At 42.6% G+C, this 25,318-nt stretch overlaps 1 protein-coding gene across 1 annotated transcript in view; it reads right to left on the minus strand.

The window, feature by feature from the left end:
- SNTB1 (syntrophin beta 1) overlaps positions 1-25,318 on the minus strand; it is a 228,089-nt gene that overhangs the window by 101,750 nt on the left and 101,021 nt on the right. The window lies entirely within an intron of this gene.

Raw genomic sequence — 25,318 nt, forward strand, 5'->3', positions numbered from 1 at the left:
TCCCTCTATTTCCCTTACTAGAGCTTAGTTTGCATTATCTAGAATTTTAATAAATGGAATTATCTAGTATATATTCCTTTTTTCTACATAGTATAATTATTTTGAGATTCATACATGTCGTAGCATGTGTCAATAATTCATTCCCTTTTATGACCAAGTAGTAACCATTGTCCCATACACCCCTGTTTATCCATGCACTTCTTGATAGACATGTGGGTTCTTTCTAGTTTTTGCTTATTACAAATCATGGTGCTAGGAACATCTGTGGTTTTTTTATGGATACATGCTTTCATTTCTCTTGGGTAAATAGCTAGGAGTAGAATTGCTGATTCATACCATAGGTGTGTAATATTTTAAGGAATTACCAAACTGTATCAAAGTGGTTATAACAGGGCGCCTGGGTGGTTCAGTCAGTTAAGGGCCCGGCTCTTGATTTTGGCTCAGGTCATGGTCTCGGGGTCCTGGGATCGAGCCTCATGTCGGGCTCCGCGCTCAGCTGGAGTCTGATTGATATTCTTTCTTTCCCTCGTCCTCTGCCCCTCCCCGCACTCATGCTCTCGCTCTTTCTCTCTCAGATGACTAATTAAATAAAATCTTTTTTAAAAAAGTGATTGACCCATTTTTCATTCCCATTCAGCAGTGGATGGAGGTTCTAATTCTTCCACATCTTTGTCAACACTTGATATGATCAGTGTTTTTAATTTTAGCCAAATTAAATTGCATCATGGTATCACACTGTGATTTTACTTTATGTGTCTGTAATGACCGATGATGTACATCTTTTCTTGTGCTAATTTCCTATCCATCTATCTTCTATGGTGAAGTGTCTTTATGAATTTTTGCGCTTTTTTTAAAAAAAAGGTATTATTGCTTTTTTCTTATTGAATTTAGAGAGCTTATATATATATATATGTATGTATATATTCTGGATATATGTCCTTTATCAGATACATGCTTTGCAAATATTTTCTCCCAGTCTGTGGCTTGTGTTTTCATTCTCTTAAGAATAAGTTTTAATTTTAATGAAATCCAATTTTTCAACATTTCTTTATGGATTGCAATTTTGGTGCCTGCCATATATAGAATCTCTGACTGACCCAAATCCACAAATGCATTCTCTTATGTCTTCTTCTAGAAGTTTGATAGTTTTAGGTTTTACATTTAAGTTGATGACACATTTAAACTAGTTTTTGTATAGGGTATAAGGCACGGATTGGAAGCTCTTTTTTTTTTTCCATCTGAATATCCCATTTTTACCGAACTACTCACAATAAAGACTATTCTTCCTCTACTGAATTGCCTTTGTACTTCTCTTGAAAAATCAGTTGCGTATCTATGCAGGAGTCTTCCTGGACTCCGTATTATGTTCCATCAACCAATTATCTATCTTGGTGTCACTATCCCACTTTTTTGATGACTGTAAACTTTATAAAAACTCTTGAATGATATGGTGTGAATCATCCAACATTGTTTTCTTCAAAGCTGTTTGGCTATTTCTATATGCATATTCTATTTGCATTTCCATATGAATTTTTTAATCCATTCTCCAGTTTCTGTAGGAAAAAAACCTGTTGTGATTTTGATGAGTATGGCAATGCACCTATAGATTAATGAGGGGAGAGATGTCTTCTCAACAAGACAGAGCCAATCTTTTCTGTAGGCCCATATTTCTATTTGGCATCATTTTCTTTCTGCCTGAAGGACTTTCTTTAGCATCCCTTGTACAGGCCTGCAGGTAACAAGTTCTTTCAGCCTTTGTATGTCAGAAAAAGTCTTTATTTTACCTTAATTTCTGAAAGATATTTTCACTAGATATAGAATTCTAACTTGACACTTGTTTTTTTCTTGCAGTACATGGAACAATCTTGCTTGACTTTCTCATTTGCATTGCTTCTAAGGAGAAATAAGTTGCTGTGTTGGTTTACTCAGGCTGCTATCACAGAATAACATGGACTGGGTGGCTTATAAACACAAATTTATTGCTCATAGTTCTGCATCCTGGGAGGTCCAAGTTCAAGGCTCCAGCAGATTCCATGTCTGGTGAGGAGAAAGGTCATCTTCTCTTTGCACTCACCTGGTGGAAGGGACCAGGAATTTCTAGGATCTCTTTTAAGGATGGTAACCCCATCATGAGGGCCCCACCCTCATGACCTGAACACCTCCCAGAGGCTCCACCTCCTAACACCATCACACTGAGGATTAGGTTCCAACATATGAATTCGCGGGGGAGGGAACACAAACATTCATCTATAGCGGTTGCCTTTTCTTTGTTCCTTTCTATGTAATGTGTCTTTTTTCTTTGGCAGCTTTTAAGCTTTTCATCACTGGTGTTGAGCAATTTGATAATAATGTGCCTTGGTGTCCCTTTTCTACATGTTTCTTGTATATAGAATTTATGGAGCATCTATGGATTTGTGGGTTTATAGTTTTTATCAAATTGGGACAGTTTTCAGCCAATTTTTCTTTGAAAGTTTTTCTTCCTCTGCCCCCTTTGAGGACCCAACTATAGGTATATTAGGCTGCTTGACTTTGTACCATAGCTCACTGATTCTCTGTTCATGTCTTTAGAATTTTAACTATCTTCTCTGTTTCACTACAGACAGTTTCTATTACTGGGTCTCTTCTGTTATTAATATCATCCAATGTATTTTTCATTTCACATAATGTAATTTTCATCTCCAAGAGCTTGATTTGGATCTTTTTTGTATCTTCCATGTCTTTGGCTAGCTTTTTGAATGTATGGAATACAGTTACATGAACTGTTTTAATGTCCTTTTTAGCTAATCCTAATATCTGGGTCATTTCTGGGTCAATTTCAATTGGTTCTCCTCTTCATCAGGAAACATATTTTTCCTCCTTCTTTGCATGCCTGCTAATGTTTTAGTAGATGCCAGACATTGCGAATCTTATCTTGTTGAGTGCTGGATATGTTTATAGTCCTAAAAATATTCTTGAGTGTTTTTTGTTTGTTTGTTTTGTTTTGTTTTTTTTCCAGGGCACAGTTAAGTTACTTGGAAATCATTTTATCTTTTTAGGTGTTGTTTTTAAGGCTTGTTAGGTAGAACTAGGGTGGTGTTCCATCTAGGATGAATTCTGTCCCTCCGTGCACTCTGTACTCTGTCTACTCCTGTGAATCATGACATTTTCCAGTCCCACCTCAGGACAGGCATTATTCCCGGCCTTATGTGAGTGCTGAGCAATGCTACCTCTAATCCTTTGGGGCAGTTTTTCCCTTGGTCTCTCGCAGTTTGCTCATACGCATGCTGATCAGTACTCCGCTCACCTTGAGGGGATCCTCTTCAAATCTCCAGAATCCTCTCTGTGCAGCTCTCTCCTCTCTACTATCTGCCTGCCTGTGGCTGCTAGCTGTGTTGGTCTTCCTGGACTCTCTCCTCCCTGTCTTCCCAACTGAGGGGGCCTTTCAGGCTCCACTGGGGTGCTCTGTCCCTGTGCCATTGCCCAAAAACTCTCTTAAGGCAGAAAGCTAGGGCAATCTCAGGGACTGTCTTGTTGCCCATCTCTCAGGAACCACTGCCTGAAATCCAAGGTCTCAAGCACGTTTCACGTGCGTTTGGTTGTTTCAGGTAGGAGGGAGGATAAATCTAGTTCGGGTTACTCCGTTTTGCTCAAAGTGGAAGTCTTGTACCTTGCCCATCAATAGAAGTCTTTAAGATAAAGTCTTTTTAGCATGATAGTCTTCATGATGAAGGCATTATGGCATTTACCATCACTGATGTATTAAGGGACAGATTAGACCATACTCACTTCATGTCAGTTCAAAGGCATTTATAAGCTACTGTGTTTATAAAGATGAACCTGCCCAAAAGGGGCTCTGCCTTCCTGGCATCAGTGTCCAGATACAGCAAACAACTTTGGAAGGAACCGATTATCGGGCTTGTATATTATCCGTGCTCTTAACACTCCCTCTTTTTGAATGGCGCCTGCCAACACCATCACTACTTATGCAAAAAGGACAGCTGGAGGAAATAAGAACCTCGAGTCACAGGATTCTGCTAATTTTAAGCAGCCCTTAGGCTTAGACTTAGGGGCAGAAGTTGAAACTCTATAGGGAAATGGTTTATGCTGATGAGCTGTTGACTCCTCTAGTTCATGCTATGACTCTGCTCCCATAACCAGGATAGAAAGCTGGCTCTACTTCAGATAGGAGGAGATAAAGCCTTAAATGTCCCCCTGCCTCCAAGAATTTCAGGGACCAAAGCAGGCTGGGGTAAAGGTATAAGGTTGATGACATCAAGGAGTTGGATTACATATGACCATCTCCACAGTGCTTCCAATTTTTAGATGAGCATTTCATAAAAGTCATTCGAAGCAATATGCTGACCTTTCATGAGCTGGAGCAGCTGATGTTTTGCCTGGATCTGAACCAGGGTGGGTGCTATTCTAAATGAGAAATCAGTTATCCCATCTGCGCTGAAGGAACTTTTCCTCATCATTTGTTTTTTTTTTTTTTTTAAAGATTTTTATTTATTTGACAGAGAGAGATATAGCGAGAGAGGGAACACAAGCAGGGGGAGTGGGAGAGGGAGAAGCAGGCTTCCCGCCGAGCAGGGAGCCCAACGTGGGGCTCAATCCCAGGACCCCGGGATCATGACCTGAGCCGAAGGCAGACGCCCAACAACTGAGCCACCCAGGTGCCCCCCTCATCATTTGTTAAAGCTTTATTTCCAAGGCACTGGGTGAATTTAATTAATTTTCCCAACACCACCCCCTCCTTAATAAATTCCTCACACCTGTGGATTCACTAGGAAATTGAATTTCAGCTCTAGAAAACAAACCAAAAAAATTAAAAAAGGACATTTGACTAAAGGAGGAGAGATTAGTTTGGTGAAAGCCCAGTGATCGAGTCAAAATGAAAGTGCCTCTCAAACTGTAATGAGATGGATCATATTAAAAGGCAGACTCTGGTTCAACAGGCCTGGAGTGGGGCCTAAGGTTCAGTATCTCTCACAAACTATCAGGTGATGCATTGCTGCTTGTTGTCTATAACACACTTTGAGTCGCAAGGAGCTGGAAGATACTGAGACCTCATTCATGTTTCATTTTTCTACTACGTCACTGTCTTAACCTGGGAACCTTCTCAATTGAGCTTCAGTTTACTCTGATATAAACTGCTCTCTACGGTTCCTTCCAGATCCTAAAAATGTATCATGTTCCCGAAAGTACAGGTCTAGCTTCCCTGTACACATGAATTCATGCATTCTTTGGCAGACGTGCATTGAACACCTACTATGTGTCAGGCATTGCATAAGGTCCTGGCTATTAAGTATGCACTAGATCAAACCCCTGCAAAAAGGCATCAGTTCAGAGAGAGAAGCAAGCAATGATAATGTGAATGCCATGCATGCTATCAAGCTGCTTCAGCAATGGTTGTTAGAAGTACACAGACGTGGGCACCTGGGTGGCTCAGTTGGTTAGGCGACTGCCTTCAGCTCAGGTCGTGATCCCGGAGTCCCGGGATCGAGTCCCGCATCGGGCTCCCTGCTCAGCAGGGAGTCTGCTCCTCCCTCTGACCCTCTTCCCTCTCGTGCTCTCTGTCTCTCATTCTCTCTCTCAAATAAATAAATAAAATCTTTTAAAAAAAAGAGTACACAGACGTCTGAGAATCTGTGTTTTGGAAAGCAGCTGGGAGGGGATGTCATCCTACAGTGGTTCTCAGACTTCAGTGTGCATCAGAATCACCTGTAGGGCTTGTTGAACTATAGATCACTGGGTCCCACATAAAGACCTCTGAGAATTTGTATTTCTAACAAATTTCCGGGTGATGCTGATGCTTCCAGTCTGGGATCGCACTTTGAGAAACATTGTTCGAGACTTCAAGACACACCAACGAATGAGACAGGTTTTTTGCTTTAGAATGAATGACTGGAAGGGGTCACAGTTCAGTGGAAGAAATAGGCTTTCTTTCCCTCCCTGCATACAGAATGGTTAGGATAACACTGGGAGGGGTTTGAAGAGAGAGAGAGAGAGAGGGTACAGTGATAATTCTATGTCACATGAGCTTTGGAGTCAGAAAGGGCTGGGCTCAAAGCCCAGTCCTGTCACTTTACTGCCTTGGTCTTAGTATAGCAAAAGCCGAAAAAAAAAATGATGGTTAGGGTTTCTCAGAATAATAATAGCAATGATTCTATCTGGAGGGATGGAGACAGGAAAGACTGCCCAGAGCAGGTAATATCTGTGTGATGATTGAGGATGACTGGTAGCTTGAGCAACAGATCTGTTAGGGGTTAGGAGGTAGCGAGGTAAGTAGATGATTCTAAGTAGAATGTGTCACCAAGGTGTCAAATTACACAGTGCTCTATTCACTAAGTACTTTCTGGTACGTGTGCATATATTATGGCCTTGTGAACAGAATCAAATTTAATATTCCTTGAGAGAAACTAGCTCTTTAAAGGACTCCTATGTACAATTCGTCTGTGAAGTCAAAAGCAAGACAGGTTTCAGTAGCAACTGCACAATGGACATGGACTTGGAAGTCCCGGGTTCAAGTCCCAGATCTGCCTCCTAGCCGTTAGTTCTCCAACATCTAGAATCTGTATACATGGGACCTTCCCATTTCTGGCAACTCTACAATTCAGCTACCATTATTATTACTGCCATCCTACAGATAGGAAGACTGAGCCCCAAAAGGATTAGATAAAATGCCCAAGGTTATTAACTAGTAAATATGGACTGAGCCAGTATTTGACCTCAAGTCTATTGGATCAAGTTTTATGCTTTGGGATTTTTGCTTTTGCTTGATTATTTTAAAAGAGGATTTTCCATGCTTTACCTAATGATTAGACACAATGAGAAAATTTGTTAAAACTGTAGATTTCTAAGCTCCTTCTATGGAGGTTCCAATTCTGTGGGTCTGAGATAGAGCCAGGAATCTGTATTTTTAATCACTGACTACCCCCACCCTTGCCACCATATATGTATGATCTTTGGGGTAACTTGAGAAGCATCATTACCTATTGCAGTGGGTTGAATAATGTCCCCCCAAAATTCATGTCTACTTAGGACCTCAAGGTGACCCCTTACTTGAAACTGGGTCCTTACAGATATAATTTGTTAAAATGAGGTCATCGTGGATTAGGGTGGCCCTAAATCCAATGACTAATATTCTTATAAGAAGAGGACATAGGGGCGCCTGGGTCGCTCAGTCAGTTAAGTGTCCAACTCTTGATTTTGGCTCAGGTCGTGATCTCAGGGTTGTGAAATCGAGCCCCATGTCGGGCTCCGTGCTGGGTGTGGAGCCTGCTTAAGATTCTCTCCCTCTCCCTCTGCCCCCTCTCCCCATTCATGAATGCATGTTCTCTCTTTCTCTCAAAAAAGAAAAAAAAAAGGATACAGAGATACGCAGACATAGAGAAGGCCAGTAAAGACATACAGAGATTGGAGTGCTGCAACTAGCTATAAGCCAAGGAATGCCAAGGATTGCTGGGAGCCACCAGAAACGTAAGAAGCAAGGAAGTATTCTTCCCTAGATCCTTTAGGAAGAGCAGACTAAATCTCTCCAGAACTCTGAGAGAATAAACTTCTGTTGTTTTAAGCCTTTCAGTTTTTAGTAATTTGTTATTACAGGCATAGGAAATGAATACACTTGCCTTCTGGAAATTTCAGGGAAATAATTGTCTTAAATTGACAATTTGACATGGAAATCTGGTAACAGTGGTCGCTTCTGCATGTTCTTTTGTGCATAGTAAACCACATGTCTGTATTATCTATTGAAAAAATAAAGGAACAAATAAATAAATAAATCATTAAATATTTTAAAGCAATATCCTAGAGCAACATATTTGGGACCAATGCCATGAAGTGTATTGGTTTCTTGTACTCCATCAAAGAAAGAAATCCTTTTAAAGCCATGTGACATGAAAGGCTCATTCAAAAGAGTGACTTCCAGAGTCAGTCTTGGGGGTCAGGGTAATAAAGCTACTGAGCAGAGAGTCTTGTACAATGAGAACAGAAGCTCTTGAAAGTGACACAGAGCTCTGGGAAGACACGAAAGATCAGAATCGTCTACTTGTTAAGATGAAAATGGGGAACCTACATTGTCTCTCCCTTATGTTCAGGAATACACTCAAAGTGATAAAATAACTTGCTTCACATAACACACAGAGTTGAGTATCAGAGCGTGCTGATCATTCATTCTGTTCAATGTAATATTTATTGGGCACTTACTGTGTGCTAACCACTAGAAATTTCGAGATGCATCAGGTGCCTTCCTGGGCCTGTCCTGGTACTGTCGGTCCTCAAATCCATTCCCTGCACTCTCCGTGACTTTGCTCAATATCACGAGGGGATGATTACTTGGGGCTTCTGTGTCACATGGCTTCTGCACACAGCAGACACTGGGGGAGACCGTAGGGCAAGAGGGAGGGAAAACCTGGGCTGGCTTCTCAGCTCATCTTTGACCGTTATAACCAATTCACTGCATTCCGTTCCCTGTTTAAAATGCACAACCGCCCCCCCCCCCCGCAAAAAACAAATAAAAATAAAATAAAATGCCTAGAGTAGTCTGTTTTCCTGGTTGGATGCTGACTGAAATGCTTCTGCAGGCTTGATGTGGATTTCCTGTGGCTGGAAGCCATCCTCTCTGCTTGGGCTCTGCAGGTCAATGCGGGGACAGCTGGGCAACCTGGATCAGCACAAACTCTGCTAGATTCCCAGAAGTGCCTGCAGCTGGGGCCCTCTAGACCCATTATGACAGCTTAGCTCCAGGGCCTGGGTCTAAAACCCAGGGAACAGATGCTGACCTTCCCAAGGCGGCCCCCAAGACCACCCGCTCCTCCCCACCAGCCCCTCTGGGCCTGGGTTCACAAGCATTTCTTTCTTTTTTTTTTTTCTAAGATTTTATTTATTTATTTGACAGAGAGACAGAGAACGCACAAGTAGGCAGAGTGACAGGCAGAGGGAAAGGAAGAAGCAGTCTCCCTGCTGAGCAAGGGGACCGATGCAGGGGTTCGATCCCACGACCCTGGGATCATGACCTGAGCCGAAGGCAGACGCTTAACCGACTGAGCCACTGAGGCGCCCCTTCACAAGCATTTCTAAGCTGCAGGCCTGCCATTGCAATCAGAACACTGGTCACAAAGAAGCCGGGAAGCTCCTTGGAGCTCATCACAGTATGAAAGCCACCCAACTCTTACAAATAAGCTCACAGAGGTCACAGTCCTGGTTCCTTGAAAAACACGAATACTGTACCGTGCAAGGTCGTTTTCCTCTCAGAAATGGTGTATCACAGCTTTTGCAACCTAATATACTGACTGAGGCTATCATTGTAAAAGATTTTTCCATCTGAGGACCAGGAGTATCTTGGGGAACTTCCAAGGCCCCACAAAGATCATAGCAGAAGAAATTCTAAACATCTGTTTGGCCCTGTCGGTGGTAACATGCAGACCGTAGAAATGCTGAGTGGGGAAGCTGAGAAGCTCTGCCCTATCTCCTGGGTCTTCCTTGTGTTATCTTTCCCTCATCCACTCATCAGTCCCTTCATTGGCACACACCTCTGTCCAGTGACTATTTATTCATCACTGACTGGGCTGGGCACTGGGGATAGCATGACAAGCAAAGGCAAACCAGACCACTGTACTCATGGAGTTAGTGAGAGAGCCAGAGATTAGCCAAATCAAGACACAAATAAATGTAAAACCACCACATGGTAAGAGTTACAAAGGGTGACACATGGAGATTCAGGATGAGGCAGCTCTGGGTTTCTTGTGGGCCGCAGTAAAGGGGTGAGGAGGTGTAGAATTCTTTAGTGAGGCATGTTTTTCTCTTACGTTCTTCAGCTTCATAGCTTATGAAATACTTTAACATACATTATATCATTTTATTTTCATACCCATGCTGCAATGACAAGAATTAAACAAGAAGGCTGTAGGTGCCTGGGTGGGTCAGTCGGTTAAGTGTCTGCCTTTGGCTCAGGTTGTGATCCCAGGGTCTTGGGATGGAATCCTGCATAGTGCTCCCCGCTCAGTGCGGGGCCTGCTTCTCCCCTGATCCCCCCCCCACTTATGCTCTCTCTCTCTCAAATAAATAAATAAATAAAATCTAAAAAAAAAATTAAATTAAAAAGGTTGAGAATTATTGCAGTGGAAGCTAATTTGCATGAAAATAAGAGACCAGTAAAGGTGAGGGTAAATAAGAGAATAGAGCATTTTCAAGTCTCTGTTCTTCATTTACCAAAAGTTGGTGGTCTTGGTCATTACTTCAAAGTGTAATTATAATCTAGAAAGGCAGAAGAAAGGCCACAAACATACACACAAATTTAGCTGGGACAGGATCTGGTTATACTCTAGTTACATCTACTTTTGCTGAAACAAACAGAGGCAAGACTTCCTTTCAGACAACAGTATCCTCTAGACCCACAGGGAAGAGCATTAGCCACAAATAATAACAGTTCCCAAAGCAACACCTATAACTGCAATAACAAAGCATGCTTTTCACATGTTCTGAGTGTGAAAAGGCCCAATGGTCCTTTATCTGGTACCTTTAGGTCATGCTCACTCACTTGGATAATGTCAGCTAAAAAAGAAACCATATGGTTCCTTTTAGACTCTACATTAAAAACTATATAAAGGGGGGGGAAACTACATAAAGTGGGAAAGAGAGGGAAAAAACTTCATTTACTAAATACACCTAGCTCCATGAGAATTACTGCTATGTCCCAGTAAATATTAATCAGCTTGACGGCATTGTTAGGACATCTCCATGAAGATCATATTGGTCACAACAGGTTTATGCTGTGGTTATCAAACTGTCCTGAAATCTCAGTCATCTAACATAACCAAAGTTTATGAAAATTACATGTTCTGTTCCCAAAGGGGTCTGACGTGAGTAGGGTGGGGATCTGCTCCACTAGGTCACTCGGGATGCCAGCCGTAAGGAAACTCCGCCATTTCAAAGCTGCACCTCCAAGAACCCATGTGCCCATCAGGGTCTCGGCTCAAAAGTGCACACATCATTTCTGCTCATATTTCATTAGCCAGAATTAGTTACAATGCCCAACACAACTATAAGAAGACGTGGAAATTCGGGGGAACAAAAGGACTATCTGGTGAGCATCTCTGCCACAACAGCCTGTTTCCAAAACTCAACAAAACCAATGCAGTAGGAAAGGGACTGTCTTTCCCACAACTCCTCCAACCGTATCAAGGCGCAAAGTTTCCTTTAAGCTCTTATTTTGAGTCTGGACGGGGAGGGAAGAGAATGAGCATTTCTTGAGCTCCCACCATGTAGCCAACACTGTGTAACAGATACTGTGAGCTGGCTAATGCAACCTCATTGCACCCTCTTTACAATGTAGAATGCTAAAAAAATAAATAAATAAAAATTAAAAAAAAGAAATTCCATGTTCCCAGATTCCCTTAGAGGTAAGGTTTTGTAAATATAGTAGGTTCTGCCAAATATATTATTTTATGTATTCCCGTGAGATTGGGAATGTGGAAGTTTTGACGGCCACTGCTGGTGAGCAAGGATGTCAGGGTCAAAAGCAAGGAGCAACGGCAGCTGGCTGGGAGTGCCGGCATCCAATCACCAGCCTCCTGGGTGTCAAGAGGGAATTACAAGGTGCCAATTCCCTCATCCCAGTTCCCTGATTCCTGGATCACTCCTCTGGTCCTGCACCATTTTGGTACTTCCAATGGCAACCTCCTGGTTCTCTACTTTCCTGATTGTATCAGTTTTATAGACTCCTGAGGGTCATTAATGGAGACTCAATTGGAGACCTAAGGCCTTCCCATTTTTTTGTAAGCAACTAACTCCTTAAATACCTTTCTGCTTAAGTTACCTAGACTGGTCTCTGTTTCTTTCACTGTAACCTGACTGATAACATTTGCCACATATTATTATGTACATAATAAAAGTTGTTAGTTCCTCTAACAACTTTCTGAGAACTCTTAATTGTTGAAATGAGTGAACTTGTACCTTCAGGGAATCTAGGTTTGAGCGAAAATAACTGCAAGCATAAATTTGTTTTAAATCTCACGTTATAGCTTTTAAATGCATGTGAATGAACTCTGTAAAAAATTCTATTCTCCCAAAATTCACAGCAGAATTCACACTCCTGGAAGTAAACCTTTTCATTCAGTGGCTTTATATACTTCCCGATACAGCCAACCTTATCCAAGACGGTATACACCCCTCATCTCGAGAGGCATTTTATCTGTGTAAAAATTCTGAAAAGTGGCTCTTATTACGCTTACATTATTTTATTATTTACAGATGGATTAACTGGGGCTTAGAGGGGTAAAATTAGGTGTCCAAAATCACAAAGAGCTAGGATTCAAACCTAGGTCTGTCAGTTTTCAAAGCCATGAGCTCTTTCCACCGTAACACGCAGACTTCTAAGAGAGCTACAGCTCATTAGTTCTCAGCCACTCTAAATACTGTTATAAACGGTTTGGTTAGTTCACTTAGCTCAATGCTGGTATTACTAGTTAGGTCTTCTCTCTCTTCCAAGACCTCAAAAGCTGTAAGCATCTGCCTCAAAACGGTGTACTTCTCATTTTAGGAAGGATTAAGAAAGAAAAGACGGATGGAACACAGTAGAAAGATCTGTAGAACTAGAAAAAAAAAAAAAAAAAAAGACCAAAACCCATGTTCTACATTGCTGGTCACCCATGACCAGCACTGTTATGACTCTGTGCACATACCTAATGATAATAGACTTGTGAAGCCTGGAAGCCTAGTATCAAGTGAAGTCAATAGGATCCTGGGAGGACTATGGCATCAGCAGAAATATGCTACTTCAAATTCCTATGCTAGCTCACGCATGCTGTTTTACCTGTCACTCTCCTTCTCTGCATATCTGACAGCAGGCTAGTGAATTCTGCCATCGAGGCTTACTGGACTATTTCTATAAAACTGTGTGGCCATGGTAAAATTCCACCCCTTCTTAGTGATTCAAGCCCTGTCTCTGTCTTTCCCGGAGAAATTAATCTAAAGATACTATTTGCAAACTGACCCACTTCTTCAAGCTGCCAATTCCTACAGCTGCGGCACCAGGCAGAAACATATAAAATCAAAGTGTGGTTTTCACCTGTCCAAACAGCTGTTGTATACTTTTCAACTCAGTATTTTACCCAGGGCTTTCCCAGCACTTAATCAAACTATCTAAAAAAATTCTTAATGCATCTTCATGCCACTGAAAGAATCCTTTGGTGATCTCCTGAGGAATGGATATTTCTAGAATAGAAAAAAAGTGGGAAGAGGTTGCATTTGCTAATTGCCTACTTTGGTGTAAGACATTAGGCACGTCCCAACTTATTTAATCCATAAGACGGTACATACATAGAAACACCATCTCCCCAATTTTATATATTTAAAAAATTCAAAGAAGATATGTAAATTGACCAAAGTCATGCAGATAATTAGGAGAAAAGCTAGCAATGAAACATGGATTGGCCTGGCCTGAAAGTAAACCATCTTTTCAAGATTGCATAACACCTCCCACAAAAAAATATTACCAGAGAGCTTGAGAAACCAGCTCCAAGAATTCTAACTTCTGGATCTAGTGTTTTGTTTCCAGGTAACATGAGGAAACATCTTCTGATTGCCTGAATATTTAATAGCACAGGAAACGAAAACAAATTGCACTACTTGGCCCTTACTGTGTGTTTCGTAACAGAGGTGGAGGTGACGGTTTTATTCTAAGGGGAAGAAAAGGCACCACACTCCAATTGCAAGTGTGTCTATTCAGGGTCAATGATTTGGCATTTTAGGTGAGAGAAAAATTAACATTAAAAGGATTTTGTAGTTTTGGGGCACCTGGGTGGCTCAGTCGTTAAGCATCTGCCTTCGGTTCGGGTCACGATCCCAGGATCCAGGGATCGAGCCCCGTGTTGGGCTCCCTGCTCAGCGGGGAGTCTGCTTCTCCCTCTTCCTCTGCCCCTCCGCTCCCCCCACCGCCTGCTGGTGCATGCGCTCTCTCTTAAATAAATAAAATCTTAAAAAAAAAAAAAAAAGAAATCTTAACCAAAACTCTAGAAGGGGCATAACATCTTTTATGAAGCAGGACCTTGTAAATATGGATCTGGGGCTGTCCAAGATGTTTTTATCCAACAAGGTCAGGAAATGAAGTGTTCGAGTTAACCCTTTTTCTCATAACTAGTTATCACTTGTTGCATATACATCAGACCCATTTTCAAAAAGACCGAATGTAAATGCACTTCTTTCTCTTGATTTTTTTTTTTTTCTGTTTTTGCCTCCTCCAGATTTGTTCTTCTTTGCCTTGCTCTGTGCTCTAAGAGTACAACTCTAGTAAGCACGTCACTCAGGCTCCCTAGACTCTGGCGTCCGGTTGTGTGCAGACAATCAGAAGCACCACAGGAGATCCTAGGGCAGGAGGGAGGAAGGTTAGGGATGCTGCCATGCCCCAAACCCTCCCTGGGCCTCGGTATCTCCCAGGGCTCCAGTCCTCACCAGGCTGCAGTAACTTTCTCTCTTTGCTCCTCTGTTCCGGGGTGGGAGCAGCTTCCCGGAGTGACCGAGCCCTGGGTGCTTCTCCATCCGTCCTTGGTTCCGCTCACACAACCTGCCCTTCTGAAAATGGTCCCTTCATTAAACACTCTTCAGTTAACCCTTCAGGGAATGACACCAGCAACCCTGACCAACATCACTGCATTTGCCATTCTGTATTTACTGAGTGATTTCTACATGCTGTTCTAAGAATGAGGGCAAATACAGAAGAAACGCAGGACATACTGTTCCTCTCACGGCACCTGAGAGTCCAGGTAGGGACATAAGACTGCCAAAAGACAGAGTCTGATGCTCAATCAAGGCAATATCTCCAAAGGCCCAAACTTGTCCTATGCTTCTAGCGACCCCCACCCTCCACCAAAACATGGCTGTCCTAGGTCCCAGTCACCGAGAGCCAGTGTAAACACCTAGCAATAGGGCTCAGGGATGACTAGACCATGGCTCTACGTCCATGGATGACAGAGTAAAACTAGTTCTGGACTCCTTCTTTTGCCTCATGCCTCCAAGCCCATTGTATCAGGAGCTCCTGCAGATTCTGGTCCTTAAAAATCTCTCCAATTCATCCAATTTCTTTTTAGTGTTCCTGTTCTACTCTAGTAGAGGCTGGGATGATTTCTCACCTCCATTTCTGCAATAACCCTCTGACTGCTCCCCCAGCCTCCAGTCTGGCCCCTGCAGTCCCCACCTGACTGTGAAGCCAGAGGGATCTTGGTGATGTCATTCTCCCGCCGCAGATCCCACCTCGGATAAAGTCCAAACATGAAGTGGCTTAGCTCTGATCATGACCATCTCTGCAGACTCTTGACACTCTTCTCATGGAGCGCTCCAAAGAGACCGAACTTCTTCCAGTTCTTTAACAGAGCTACGTGTTTTCTTGCCTCGGTGCCTAGACCTATACTATCTCTGTTGTCAAGAATACCCTTTCTGTCTGCCTTCCCCAACCTGGACCTGGCTAACTTCTATTTTTATTATTTGCATCTCGGCACAAGCATCACTTCCTCTGATAGTCATTCCCCATTGCCCCCATCCTCCACCCCCCTCCAGAAACAGAACTTTGGATTAGGCAGTGCTCCCATGAAGGAGCATCCAGAGCATCCTTTCCTCCTGCATTGCCTTTTCGAGTACTGTTCTGTAACTGCCAGCTGGCCTGCCCACATTCCCTCCCTGACAGTAAGCTGGGTCAGGGCAAGAACTCTGCCTCTGTGGTGGCTCAGGACCTAGCCAAAAACCTGAAGGGTCAAGACTGTCCGAAACGTTGAAATTTCTTAAATCTCAACCAGGATGGATGGACCAGCAGTGTGAAAATTCCTATCCTAGTATTGTTTAGGAACAAAGAAGGTACCTGTCAACAGACACAGGACCTGTATGCCTATGGAGGTATTGTCTAAATATATCTGTAGCTCTCCATGCTCCCAAACCATCCACCCTGAGGCAAGTAAAATTCCATGCATGAGTTGAGGAAGGAGAGCAGGGCCTTTTCTGTGGATCCCCCTCTCTCCCCCCTCTACCCATCCCACAGTAGGTGATACCTGCTTGAATAGAGGATGCCTGCATTATAGCACTGGGTTATTTTCAGAGGCTTCATTATCTCAGCTGGAAAATCCTGGGGCAGCTTTTTGCAAACCAAATGGAGTTCAATTAATGTATCGAGAGCAAAGGATCAAGACCTAAATATTGAGAATCAACATTAGCAAAAGTCTCTCAGCACCCAGATGGTCAAGTTCAACCTCTTGAAATGCTCTTAGAAGAGGGGAAACAGATTTTCCTGGAATGGTGCTTAGAGGCACGGAATGAACTAAAATGAACTCATCTTATTGGGTATTGATGAAATCACAGAACCATGCTTGGTGAGCACTCTCCTCAACTCTTTTTCTCAAGGCTATCCAAAAATAGTTAAATGCCCCTTTTCACTAGCTTAGCATTGCCAGGGAAACCTTACTAATTCATCTCCCACTGATTAAAAATGTATGATAATTAGGATGAATACTTAAGTTTGTCTATGGAAGGAACAGATTTTCTTAAAAATAACAAGGCTATGAAAATGTTTTTTAAGCTCATTAAAATGAACCTTTTGTGCACTCCGTTGTATACAAAGATGCAGAGCATCCTTTCCTCCTGCATCGCCTTTTCGAGTACTGTTCTGTAACTGCCGGCTTGCCTGCCCACATTCCCTCCCTGACAGTAAGCTGGGTCAGGGCAAGAACTCTGCCTCTGTGGTGGATCAGGACCTAGCCAAAACCCTGAAGGGTCAAGACTGTCCAAACTGTTGAAATTTAAGAAAATGAAAGAAATCTCAACCAGGTTGGATGGACCAGCAATGTGAAAATTCCTATCCTAGTCTTGTTTAGGAACAAAGAAGGTACATGTCAACAGACACAGGACCCATAAGCCTATGGAGGTATTGTCTAAATGTATCTGTAGCTCTCCGTGCTCTGCCTAATCCAAAGGGGGAAAACATAGTGGCTTGGCCATTCGTGTTCATCTCCTCTCCCTTAAAAGATCCCAGTAAAATATGTATAAGCCCACCAGAGAATGAGTGCTCAATACATGTCTGGAGGACAGACAGCAATGGATCAGACAGTGTCTGAGGACAGACAGCCCAGTGATCGATTGCAGAGGAAAGAAGGAGCCAAGAACGTTACAACCTGAAGGGCTTGTATTCTCTCTAGCATTCCAGAGAAGTGTGAGCTTCTTGGCTCTGTACACCTGCAGGGGCTTGGAACCTCCCGAGAGAGAGTTAAGGGTGATTCAGGGCTGGAAACAGGGTCCTATGGGAGGTTTGCAAGCTGAGTGGTGAGACTCTCATAAAGCTTTCAACCGGGTGGTCTCCCACCAACCACACCCAAAGACTGGATAATTTTCCTCAGTAACTCAATGGACCCAGACAAAAGTTCCTAACACCAACATTTGCAGAATTGGAAGAGGTCTCTTGGTAAGGCTGACTTGCCAAACAGTAACTGTACCTAAATTCCCACCAACTGATAACCCCTCTCCCCACACACGGGAGGATGTGGATTGGAACCCACAGGTTCCAATAGGCTTCTTCATCCTTCAATGTAAAAAACGAGCAGCTAGCAAAAGATCACCAAACATTTGAGGAAAACTCCAGCAAGTCAGATGAAGATCCAGAGAAACAGACAAAATAATAATAATAATAGGAGAGACAAAGAGCACAAAGAAAACAAAACTAATTAATAGTCTCCACGAATTAAGAGGAAAATACAGTATCCAGAAAACAAGAACAAAATTCCATTAAAAGGGAACATTCAAAGAACTAAAATAGCTGAAATTTAAACACACTATATTCACGAAAAGTGTCACAAAAATAAAGTAAGAAGAAAAAAATGTGACAGAAGTAAGAGAGAAAGAAACAGACTTAGAAAATCAATCCAGGAGGTCATCTTTCCAACAGGGGATGCAGAGAGAGAGAGAACAAAGAAAACAGAGGAGGACATTGCCAAATACATAATATGAGAACATTTCCGAGATCTCAGATATGAGTCTTTCAATTAGTTTACAAATAGGTTTCAAAATGAGTGATAAACACCCACTGATTTTTAATAATAAATCTTTTAGATCTATTTGATTTTTAACCTATCTGTCTTTATTGTTTTAATAACATTTAAACTTTCATTTAAAATAACTTTTGAAGAGGAGTATCTTATCTATTTTCTTAGGTCTGTTATGAACGCCAAAGCCATGCCCCCTTCCTTTGCCTAACTATGTACACTTAAAAAAGAACAACTATTTAGGGCTTTATTTCCTTTTTCAGATTTTTGACTAATTCAGCCCAACCTCTCTGAACTTTCCTTTCCCAACCACTTTTAAACAAATTGTTGAACTTGTTACTATGTATTTCACTTCCTGTATTTCTTAAAAGCAGAATGTGAGTGCTGTTGAATCAAACACCAAGATCATCTCTCTTTTTATGCATATCCTTCTATAGTAATAAGAATATTTCACTAGGGGTTGTCTAGGTAAGAAGCAAGAAGAGATAGATAACAGCTATGTGATACAGGCTATAGTAGATAGAGGCAATAGACAGACAGACGGAGGGACAGAGGTAACAGACAGATACAGACAGATGAATAAGCATGACCAAAATGGTGCTTCTGGTGGTAGAGGGAAGTCCGCACTTTCAAATGAAAGTGGTACATCATCCAAAAGATAATATTCACTTTTTTTGTTTGTTTGATTTTAGTTTTATACTAAACTAGCTACGTGAGGAAGCTTCCAAGTCTATGGTGGTCTACAAATTCAGAAATCCTTCTGCTATGAACACCTGGATATACTAGATAAGATGTAATAAGAAAAGGTTGCTTGTTTGGGCTTTAATGTACTGCTGAGCTGCAAAAAAGAAAAGGCAACTCCCAGGTGCCAAAAAAAAAGGGGGGGGGTGAATGGGTGGGAAGGCACTGAAAACAAGGGTGGTGAGTATTATTCAAGCTGGTCCCTGGAAAGTGGAGTGGAGTGGGGTCATGGCAGGTAGTGGGTTGGTAGTGAGGGGGTGGGCTGAGGACTTGGAGTTCAATACATACATGATCGTTAAGGCTCTGTAAGCCCATGACTTGGGAAACTGGAACAAGGTTCCTGCAGAGAGCCAGAAATCCCAAAAGGATAAAAACCTCTGTGAAAGAATGTCTTACAAAATAATCTCTGCTCAACAGCTTGGGGAGATGACCTGGAAACTTCTTTCCGCTGGGGAAAAACAAACAAACAAACAAAAAAACCTCCTCCCTCCCCTTGTACCCAGGACTGAGGGTATTTTGATTGAAAGTTGCATTTATGGCACAGTTATGCTGCCAGGAATTAGGGATGTCTACACTGGCACCAAACCATCACAACAATTAAATGTGGTCAGGGTTAGCAAGCACAGTGTATAGACAAGGAAGCTGGGAATCAGAGAGATTTGGTAATTCATCTAAAGTGAAAGGGACTGAGTGACAGAACTGGGATTCAAACTCCTATCTTCTAACCTCAATTCCAGAGTTTTACTCACCAGTATTAGTGGGCGGTTAATTTGGGCCTCTGTTTTAGACACTGAAACTGTGTCCACTGACCACAGTGCCAATGTAACTTGATTTTACATTTTCCCTTTGTTTCCAAAATGCAGTGTCAATCATGGTGTGGCCGGCAATACGTTCAGTTATGAGGCCACCACAGTGTGTCCAACTAAGATTGAAGAAAACAGAACCAAGAAAGTACACATCTTGTGAGCCTCTTAAGAGGAGAAGCACTTCACAAGTAAGGATTTATGGTGGAGAGAAGACGGACAGAAGAACTGCGTGAATCTTCATTCCGGATGAACTAACAGAGGGGCCTTTTCAATAGTGTTCCAAGTTCAAAGAATATGGTTGAAAACTCTACATAAGCTTTGGGTGAGGGAGACAACAGTGTGCCCCCAAACACTGGGAAAAGGAGGAAATAAGGCTAAACTAGTAAAATGATTACTCTTTTCTGGTGGTTGCCAAAAGACCATGTGTTCACGAACATGTAACTGAAGTGCCTGAGATCATCTAAAACCCAGAACGAAGTCATATGGGAACAATGTTGAGGAGCCAAGACTAGAAAGTGATTTAATTTGAAGTCCTATGTTCTGATCCCCATCAGGAATAAGACTGGGTGAACAGAAGGGGAGGGGAGGCATCTACTTGGGGGAGCCCTGCCCATTTAGGTACAGCCCAAAGGAGATGGGGGTCTCAGTAAAGTAGTAATTACCATTATGGCCACCTTAGCAAGGCTTTCCTGATCCCAGAAGGAGTGGCTTCCAGCTTCCTTGTCTAAAATACACTTCTTCAGGTCTGTTAGCATCTCTTGTATTGATAACTTTGGTGACAATTTAATTTCCCACATGGAGAGAATGCACTGCTTAGGCTGCCTTGAAAAGTCCATATTGGTTTTGTTACTTTGAACAAAATTCACTAATGGGTTGTTCTGGTTTATTTAAGTTCGCTGAGCCTGGTAGGAGAGAACTGCGTTTTTATTTGTCCTTTTACTCCCAAGGTTATTTAGTGGAAGTTTTTTTTTTTCCTTTAAAGTTTGAGAAGGTAAGAATACCAAAAATGGACAGACGAATATGCCATGTAATCATTAACATATCATATATTTTTGAATGCCTGCTTTGTATCAAGCAATGTTCTAGAAAGCTGGGATTTTAAAATGATAACATGGGTGTTCCAGACCTCAAGGGTCTTAATGACTTTAAGATCTAGGTAGGCACATAAGAAAAAAATCTCAAGTCATTATAAAGGGTGCCATGATGGCCGGATCTACACACTAGGTATAGTGGGACCAGTGCTTCACTTATGCTGATTTTTTTTTTTTTAAGATTTATTTATTTATTTATTTATTTGAAAGAGAGAATGAGATAGAGAGAGAGAGAGCATAAGAGGGGGGAGGGTCAGAGGGAGAAGCAGACTTCCCGCCGAGCAGGGAGCCCGATGCGGGACTCGATCCCGGGACTCCAGGATCATGACCTGAGCCGAAGGCAGTCGCTTAACCAACTGAGCCACCCAGGCGCCCTATGCTGATTTTTAATAGGCGACTAAGGAAATTGTCAGGGGAGTGAATTATTTAAGGGTGGCTGGGGCATAAATGATGAGATGGGAGGAACTGGACACTTAGGGAAGACCCAGAACCTCATAGGGTTTTTATGTAATACTGGGGAGTTTTGAGATTAGTGAAGGGTCAGGGCGCCATCTTGAGCAAATGGATAAATCTTGAGTGTAAAACACTGCCTTGGCTAGCTGGGTGTAGGGTAGATGGTAGAGGATGGGGAAGGGGCAAGCCAGAAACGAAGCACCTGGTAGGGAATATGTCCAAAGAGTCTGGAGAACAGGGGATATAGCCCTGGACCAGGGCAGCAAAGAGCTGAATATGAACAACGAGGTATTTAGATATTTATGAAGTGACATATTCTTGAGGATTCAGTGCCTGCTGGGTGACCTTTTCCACAGAAAGAGCCGCAATCCTGCCTGCTATTCTATGGAGGTTTCTATTTGAGAAACTGAATATTAGAGTTTTTAATGCAAACTCTTAAGTAGCTATGTGTCACCAACCAAGGGGATGAGCCCAAGATGCGGGGGCATTTGTCATCGCTGCTCAAGTTTTAGCATCCAGGAGCCCATGAAGTCCTGGCCATTGTCCCTACAGTTTAGATGGGCTGTTCCGCCAGGTGCTACAGTCACAGGAACTCGGGTATCATGATTAAGAAACTGGGCTTCCTACTGGAACCCCAGATCTACTGTTTGTTTCCACTCTCCCTTCTGAACTAAATTTCATTGTCTATACAATAAAGCTTAGAGTACCTACGACCGAGGGTCGTTATTTAGATCGAATGAGATACTTGCTTAAATTCACACATAAGTGGCAGAACCCAGATTCCATCATGGATCTAGCTGACTGCAGAGACGACACTCCCTTTCTCCTTCTTTCTCTTTCATGTTTAACATACGCATTATTTTCATATTTTAAGAAATGCTACAATTTCAGTTTCTATCGCCCCTTTGACCTAAGAGATATTTCACAAAGAGCTTTTAAAAATCCAAGAAGAAAGGCTTATTGTGCTTCAGTTTGGCAAATAATTTTCTACTTTGATTCCACTAACATCAGAGAATGCTGTTTATGGTATTCCAACCTCGGGAAATTTATTGCATTTTTGGTGAGCTAATCTATATTTAATTTTGTCAATGTTCTCCCTGGATTTGAAAGGAAAATATATTCTTTATTATCAGTGTACAAAGTTTGTGATGTATCCCGATCTCCCTTATTAATTATGTTGTTTGGGTCTTTTATATCTTTACTGACCTTTTGTCCACTTGGATGGAGAGTATGTTGAAATGCCTACTATTAGTACATTTCTATTTTGTCTTGCATCTTCTAGAGTTTCCACTATAAAGACCGCTGCTGTGTTACTGGGTGCACATTCACAAGTGGTGAATGTTCCTTGTGCATTCTGGCCTTTAGCAGCAACCAGTCCTTTGTCCTGTTTTGTGCTTTCAGTCTGCATTTTACCTTATCATATATCAAGCTCAAAACTGGTACCTTTTGTCAGCACTGTTTGTCTGCATTTGCCTTGTACGCTTTGCCCATCTCTTTGGTTTCTGCCTTTGAAAATCCCTTTGTGTTAGGCGTGTCTTGGGTCCAGCACCGAGTTGGGTTTTGCAGAGTCCACCTCTCTGACTGGTACATTGTACTCTGTCCAGCATGTAACCAGAGTTCCGTAAAATATTTGTTTCCTTTTTCCTTTTCTTTTCTTCCTCAACCAGGGTCAAGACTCACCTAAAACCATGATCTCTTTTTCTCCCCCAGCTTTACTGAGGTATAATTAACAAAATTTTAACATCTTTGGTGATTTGATATACGTGTACATTGTCAGAGGTCAATCTCCTTAGCCGCAGTTCTGGGTCTCTCTGGACTTAAGTCCCCTCCGGACCCTCTGGCTTAGCTGGAGTCCCATTTTCAGTCCTGCCCTGTGGTTCTCACCTCCTGGCAGGATAGGCTCTTCCGCACCACCTTATCAATGGTGGACTTGAAGACCACGATATGAAAGTGTACAAATGCATTCCCTCTTCTGGCTTCACAGATGAAGTCTCCAATGTTTGAACCAAGGCCTGGTGTCTCCCAAAATATTCTTTAAAACAGAATTCGGTGCCTTAGGAGGGAGTTAGAGCATATAGTCCACAGCTGGAAAGAAGCCTAGACATCACTGACTTAAACTCTCTCCCCAGGCATGAATCTCTTCTACAATACGCCACATTTCCTAGTCTCTGCCTTTTTCTGGTCTTGGTGAACTGACACTGTCACCCACACTATAGGCCTGCATTTGAAACCCAGCAAAACCATATATTAGCTCTATGATGTTTGGAACTTACATAAGAGCTGAGCCTCCATTTTTTATCTACAGAATGGAGACAAAGCAAAACTCAGAGTGCTGTTAAGAGGACCAAGCAGGGTCACAGATTCAAAGACTGGGCAGGAAATGTGAAGGACCAGGCAAGTAGCTAATAGAACCTCCCAAGGGTATGGCAATAGGAGTGACGAGGAGAATCCATTCCCTTGTACGAGGAGAAGTCTCTACTGGGCTCCTGCAGATTGGAAACCTGCCTGCAGCAACATGGGCCAAATAATCTCACCAGATCTTTCCACTGTTCTAGAAGAGCAGCAATCTGGCTTTCTAATGTGAAATTTCCCAATGATTCAATGTGGTAAGTAATTCCAATTTCTTTGCCATTTTTTTTAATTCTTTTTTTTTTTTTTTTTAAGATTTTGTTTATTTATTTGACAGAGAGAGACACAGCGAGAGAGGGAACACAAGCAGGGAGAGTGGGAGAGGTTGAGAAGCAGGCTTCCCACTGGGCAGGGAGCCCTATGCGGGGCTCGATCCCAGGACCCTGGGATCATGACCTGAGCCGAAAGCAGACGCTTAACTGAATGAGCCACCCAGGCGCCCCAGTAATTCCAATTTCTTTAAAACACCAGACACACCTTATCTGCGGGCTGGGTACACCTGTCAACAGTCTCTGATCTGAAGTAATTAGCATAATGCCCAGCACGAGATGGGCACTTGATAAATTAGGAATTCACCAGATCTAACACCTTAGACATCAGACTCTTGGAAGAAAGGACCTATCTGACTGGGTAACCTAGAGACCAGGAAAGATCAGGCCCAGAGTAACCAGAACATCAACTGCGGGCCCGGGAAATCAGCAGAAATCGAGCGGGACAAAGTAGAGAACAGGCTGGAGTGGCTCATGCCTGCTCAGTCTGCCTGCTCCGACTCCTCCTTGGCTGATGGTCTCCTCTCTCTCCTGCAACCACAGCTCTGAGCCCTGGGCAGACATACTGGTGTGGGAGGGGAGCAGGCTAGATCCTGCAGCTGCTGGAGTCAGCCAGGCTTATTAGGAAAAGAACGAAAAAAGCTTTGAGCTCTGAGCCAAGGAGGCAACTTCCTCCCTGTCCCTATTCCCTTTGGCTTTTCCCCATCAGCAACTCAGAACGTAGCCAAATACATCCTACTCGGGTGGGCTGCCACTGTCCCACACATGTTACAAATAAGGGCCAGCAGAGCTGTCCCTATTTTTAGCATTTGAATGTGGCTGCCAAGATCACCAAGATTCCCCATTTACTGGCTCAATTCCTCTCCCTCTCCTCCACATCTCTCTTATTTTCCTCCCAAATAGACGTTTTCTGTTTGGATGAGTTAAAGTAGATATCTGGGGGAACAGGGACCCCAAATATTTGCTCCTCTTGCTAAACTTTTTATAATCACCACAGACTGGGTGATATCTCTTTCCCGTGGCAAGAGAAATTGTGTACAGACTTTGAGAAATAGCACTCCAGGGTTGGATCAAAGCCACTCCTTTTTCTCTCTTGAGCATAAAGAGAGGCTTAGAGCAGAAAACTACAGTAAGGATCCTCTTGTGGAAACTTCCAAGTACACAGCTGAGGGCACCAAGGTCCAGGGGGGGCTGATGTGCTTACGACCACCTAACATTAATAACAAATATTATGATACCTTATATTCATGAAGGATTTCCTGTACTAAGCACTTCACATGGATTTCCAGCTCAGTGAGGTATCTATTTCAATTATTCCCATTTTACAGAGGACAAAACTGAGGTTTCTTGGTTTGCGAAACTTGCCCAAAGTCCCATACACTAGCAGTGGTACACCCAGGGAAGACACTTGGGATCCAATTCTTCAACTCTTCCCAGAACCAAAGCTCAGTGCACAGATTAGTCATGAGGATAAAAGGAAGAAGAATGGAAGAAGAGAAGGAGGGAGGCCGGCCAGGGCTTGAACAAGCACATTATCTCAGCGGGGCCCTTTCAGG

Source organism: Mirounga leonina, unplaced genomic scaffold (assembly GCF_011800145.1).
Source record: "Mirounga leonina isolate KUSES-001 unplaced genomic scaffold, KU_Mleo_1.0 Mir_165, whole genome shotgun sequence".
NCBI lineage: Eukaryota > Metazoa > Chordata > Mammalia > Carnivora > Phocidae > Mirounga > Mirounga leonina.